This window comes from Channa argus, chromosome 14, assembly GCF_033026475.1.
Source record: "Channa argus isolate prfri chromosome 14, Channa argus male v1.0, whole genome shotgun sequence".
NCBI classification, from domain to species: Eukaryota; Metazoa; Chordata; class Actinopteri; order Anabantiformes; family Channidae; genus Channa; species Channa argus.
The window spans coordinates 4,197,160-4,203,159 of record NC_090210.1 but is presented as its reverse complement, the minus strand read 5'-3'; positions in this window follow the sequence as shown (position 1 = coordinate 4,203,159).

Here is a 6,000-nt window from a genome sequence, read left to right as displayed (position 1 = left end):
GCTGTGCTGTGTTTTCTCCCATCTCCCTGGCAACCAGCTCTGCATGCTATTGTGTTGATGTTTGTCCACAGCTAAGGTGTCGCCTATGTGTTTAATGGACCTCCCAGTCCGCTTCAGTGTCCGCTTCAGAGTACCCCAGCAAAACTGAGCGGCTGGGCCCTGCCACTGTTTGTCCCCGCGTGTCAGTGAGTCGACGCAGGGTGGGGATGAGATAGGGCTGATAATGACCGCTTTGTTCCTTTGCTAGATGTGTTGAAGCTGTGCTCCTGTGGACCAGGAGACGCCTGGTCAAACAGAGACACACAAAGGCTCTGGACACGGCTGGCCATGGCCCATTCTCCACAGTCTGCCATGCTGCCAACATACACCACCTTCTGCAGCCACGCTGAATTACTACCCTCACAACCTTTCACACATATAAAGGCACTCTTTCCCTCAGTGGGAACACTGACATTTGCCTTTTGTCTGATACAAAGGATTTTTTAATACTAAGTTTTTTTAGGTGATTACACCGAGGTCATATACACCATTAGAACCAGTATGGGGGCTCTTTTTTGAAGGGCATTCAATTTATTCACTCGTAAAAGCCACACAAGCATTACTTGATTCAATCGAGCTTGAGTCAAGATTGATGCTTTTCCACTACCTTTGATGTGTAAGTGGTGCATTTTGCTTTTAAGATATTATTTTCACTTGATTGATTGACAAAGTAGGCGAAAGCAGCCCTGATATCCTCACTCGTGGTAGAAATTGAGGAGAAATAACTCTCCATTATCGCGCTTTTAACATTTGCAGAAACTGTACATGGCTGCACAGAGAATAGTCATATTTTGTAGTTCTGCATAGATAATGGTAAGTTTTACCAATCAATAACCAAGAAAAACCTCTGGAATGCCAAGAAATAATCTCTAGAGCTAATGAGCACGTTTCCTCATCTACCAGCTGATGTTTTAACCTCTTTAGCATAGCCCCTGGAGGAAATGGGGGATATGATTAGGAATTCGTTAGCGGGCTTCTATTTTTATGCTGATGACACACTTTCTTCTCCCGGGCTTGCAATGTTGCTGGCTCTTGACTTTCTCACTGTCTTTTCTAAACTAGATCAGCTGTTTACCACCATGTAGGAGCGTGACATGAAGATCACTGACTAAAGCAGCTGCAAGCAGAAGCAACCGATATCAGTCAGAGAGAAAACTCCGCTGTCATCCGAAATCCAGTCACACACTCTAACACCATTTACAGGGTTCTTTAAATTCCCTCTTCTGCAGCTCAAAGTTTTTTTTTTATAGCTGCTCCATTTACATTTCACCAGTTAACCTGTGGTCGTGCCACCTTCTTTAGTTTTTGGCTGCAAGATACATAAAAGGATGCACAAAACCAATAAAGGGTGCTATACAGTTTTGTTGAAATCCTGTGTTTCTGTTCATCCCATCATGTTTGGAGCAGATTACAGTGTGTCCACACATCCTCACTCCCCAGGGTGCCTCCTCTGTGGTTCAGGTATTGTGACCAGGCAGGCGGGCTGGTGGCCCTGGGCCCTGGGTGCTTTGGAGAAGAGAGGACAGTGGCTGCATTTGTTTCCCACTGAAAAGGATTACAGGTCCTGACGGCCATGATTAATCACCTGGAGGCAGACATCTGAATACAGCCAGGGAAAGGTTCAACTTTTTAATTCATCCCACACACAATCTATTCAAACCAGCTGTTGGCGCTTCTCTCCCTCATCTCGCTGCTCTTTCTTCTCAGTGACCATTGCCTTCTACTGTCTTTCTCTCCCCATTTATGGCTCACATAATTATCTAGGGACGCACAGTTGTTGTAATTGCGGTGGTGCTTGGACCGCGCTCAGTGCTCTGTTTTTATTGGAGATGGGTTCCTTTCTTCTTTGGTGGAGAATAGTTAATTGACTTTGTTAATGCATTTGGGGATCAGTGATTTCTCAACAACAAATGACCTTTATGAAGCTCAGTGTCACATATTGTTTATTGTGTGTGTGTGTGTGTGTGTGTGTGTGTGTGTGTGTGTGTGTGTCTGTGTGTTGATCCATTATGACCTTTTCATGTGTCAGGTGTGTTTGTGCAGAGACAGAGGAAAAAAAAATCCCTTCAAAACTTCAGATTCATAAATATTTCTGTGCTGCTACTATGCTGACAGACAGCTGAATTCTAGTGCTTTGAATAAATTTCACATCTCACCATGTTCATATCCACTCATATGAGCAGGCCTTCTCATTAAGACTCAGCAGGTTATATGATGGTATTGCTGGAATCCCTGGAGCAAAATGAACAGGGACAGCTACACTGCTTAATGCAAGGTAGCCTAGCAACAGATAGTGGGATGGTGGTGGAAACATACCCTCATATTTATGTTTACATGAGAGAATGATTTGTCTGTCAGGCTGATGGATCCTAATGTTCTCCTCTCCCTGGGGCTTTTCTTGTGCCGCACGCAGACCTGACACTTACCCTGAAGGACAGGCACCACCTTCCCCAACACGCATGAATACTTAATACTGTTAGACTGCATTTATGCAAAGAATAGAAATGGCACTAGATGAAGAGAGGGGAGCTAAAATGCATCAAAAACATGACACAGGGTGCATCACGAACACGGGGAAGAAGCATAGACAGTGACGACAGACATAAGGAAAGACAGAGTAGCACGTTGTTTCTTTTATGCAGTTTTTTTTTCTTTTAAACAGCATGCAAGTAATCAGATAGTATTATAATAACAAAGCAGTAGTTCTATGTGCGTGCTGACTGTTGACAACTGTGACAATGTGAACACAAGTCACTTCCGGTAAGTACAATACATGAGCTATATGACTTGATAGAGTCTGTCTTTACTGTATGTCCAGCTCCTCCAGGGACAGGCTACATCAACTCAATTAGCCTAGCACAGCCTGAGTATCAGCACCATAGATTAGATTTCATTCTGCCTTGTTTACCAGAGAGCAGCCCGCAGAATAATATCTATACAATTTGTGCTTTCAGAAAAATGATGATGGTATCATAGCAGGGAGCAGTAGATATAAGCTTCTCCTGCGCTGTGGTTTAGGGTAACTGGCTGGGAGAGATTTAAAAAAGCCTTTTGTCAGGAGATAGGCATATCCCTGTTCATCTTGGGAACTTGTTTCCATAGTTACATCAATGTTGTTGAAGTGAAAAGATCAGGGATTCCAGTGAGTGATCCTTTACATGAGCTTTGCTCTTCTCTATCGATTTCCATCCCACATTGAAAAAACAAAAAACAAAACAGCAAACTGCAAACTGTCTTACAGATATTGTGGAAGTAATGAAAGGGCAAAAATGTGTCTAAAATGTTCTGGACAAGAAAACCAAAAATAAAAGCCTCTCAACAACAACTAGGAGATTTTAAGATGTCATGTGCATCTCCTCTGATGGGGTCAGGTCATGTTGTCAGAGCCACAAACCACACACAAGCACAACAGACTAAAAAAAAAAAACTAATCAGTGTCTCTAACAGTCGATGATTGCCATGTTGTTAGCCACATGCTTATGTGTTCATACGAAATCTCCCCAACAGCATGCTGCTTGCTGTATTGCTAATGGCTCTGAAAAGAGAGTTAATCACTGCTGCGCGGTTAGCCACATGCTTCGCTCTTGCAGCATGGCTGGTGTGTTCCAGGGGTTAGCAAAACACTGGCGTAACACATGATCGCTCTTTATGAGGCCGGGGCCTGCACGAGAGAAAGAGGGGGCCCACAGACGATGCTAAAAAGACGGTAATGACAGCCATTCACCGCAATCCAATTATGCAAAAGGGAGTCTAAACTATTCCATCATCCCCTAAATTAGATTGTCCTAACGAGATAAAGGCACCAATTAATCCTGAATTAATTTCTACAGCTCATTTTCCCCAGAAAACACTCTAATATGCAAATGCCAGTGAGAGACAGAGAGGCATCCTTCTGCAGGGGTTTACAACACCTCTGCTTGTTGGCTTTTCGCTCCCAGTGAACTTATGAACTTGGACACATATTGTGAGGATAAATTGTTGGAATACACAACATGTAACAGGCATAGAATGAGCAAGTGAAAGAGTTCAATGAATGCGATTGTTTTATTGACACAAGATGGTACAGCTCGATAAACTCCTCAGCTTCTAGTGTGATAGAAATCAAATAGAAGTAAAAAAAAAAGTCAATACGTCTAAATGGGCATCTCCGTTTAGCTGCTTCAGTGTAAAGATCTTAAAACATTAAAATGTGCCCGTGTGTGTTTAAAAGATAGGGAGGATGTCTGAACCTAAAATGTGAAGATTTTCGTTGTCGTTGATTTGCTTTAGTTCTTGTGCTGCAACACTGTCAGTGTCCTGTGGGAACCATGTGTGTCCCAAATGAAGAACGATCTCAACCCAAAAAATAAACACTTAATCTTCTAGTTTATCTGAAAAACTGAAAGCCTTTAAACGTACATTTGGTTTTGCGAAAAGTGATGATTTAATCGTTGTTAACATTTTCTCAGTTAATGGCGATCAGCACAACTTGGCTAAACTTCACGTTAGCTGGAGACAGAATAGAGGTTGCACACTAAAGCTGCCTGCAAATATCAGCTTGCTTTGAAAACAAAGCAATTAAAAATTTTGTTCATCATAATCATCATTATCATTTTCACACTCCTAATTGTCTTGCTGCCAGCTGTCTCGAGTTGTTATAATTGAGTGATCTGAGACAATTTCTCAGTGGTGCCTGAGATGCAGGCTCCACCTCTGTAGCAAATGTATGTTTACAGAAATATGGGCTTGGTTTATAAGTTTATATAAACCTGTGGTTTTTCCGTTATTTATGTTTCATGACTGAATGAGTTGGTTTTTTTTTGTGTGTGTGTGCAAAAACTAAACCATCCTACAAAATGAAACGAATGAAAATTTAGAAATTCTTCTTTACTCCGTCTTTTATCACAGAAGATGTCTTTATGAACCTGGTTTGGGCCTCGAGGTGCAGTATATTTATTGATCGGCAGTGAGCTACTACCACCTGTGCATACCCCCAGTGATGACAGAAACAACCAGGCTGTCAGTTGCCAGGCAATATTCACAACCACTGGCCCACATCAGCTAATTACCAGCAGAAATCACATATTGACAGATGGGCCCATGCATATTGATTGGCCTGCACTGCCACGTTCTAAATCACCAAACACTAATGAATCATTTCCCATTTGGGAGAGAGAAAGAAAAAAAAGCATTAGTCTTCTTCCTGACATCATACCTGTATTGCACTTAGCACATGATGGACGTACACACAAATCACGGCAAACTCTCCTAAGATTTCCGCTGCTCGTACACATGCCATCAGCTTCTCTGTCTGTCTTAACTCTCTGTCTGTCTCTCTCACCATCATTCTCACCCCAGCCGTCCCTCCTTCTGTGCTGTGTGGTAGTTATTTTTCATTGCGGCGAGCTGGCCGAGGCAGTAAATACCCCGCTCCTCACACTGCGGACCCAGACTGACCCTGCAACCTCTGTGTCTCTGATGCCTCTCCCAAGGTCTCTCATTCCAAGGCCCCTGTGATGCAGTGCTCTGGTTGCAGCGCAGACCCTGTAATTCACCAGCCTGCTAGATCGCCTGCCAGCAGCTATTGATTTTTGTTTCCCCAATCTCCAGGAGAGAGGGAAAGAAAAGATTAAAAACACTTTGTCAGTTTGGTAGGGAATAAGAATTCTGCGCAGGGGGATACCTAGGAGGTCACGGGGTCAAGGCTGAGGTACTGTACGTCTTTATGGCTTTAACTATTTCTACACCACGGACATCTCTGTCTATGGCTCTTGTCCTGTCTTTGTCTTTCTGTGCAGAAACAATTCAAGAACGGAAAGGAAGTCGGTGTTTTTTTACTCATGTCCTGCTACTGTTCCTACAAGATGTGTAGTATGTGTCAGTGACTGTGTTTAAATGCACTCAGACAAAAACACCTGATCCACAGATTGCATGCACTGCGGTACTACAAGCTCACTCGATAACATGAATGGGTTCTTTAGC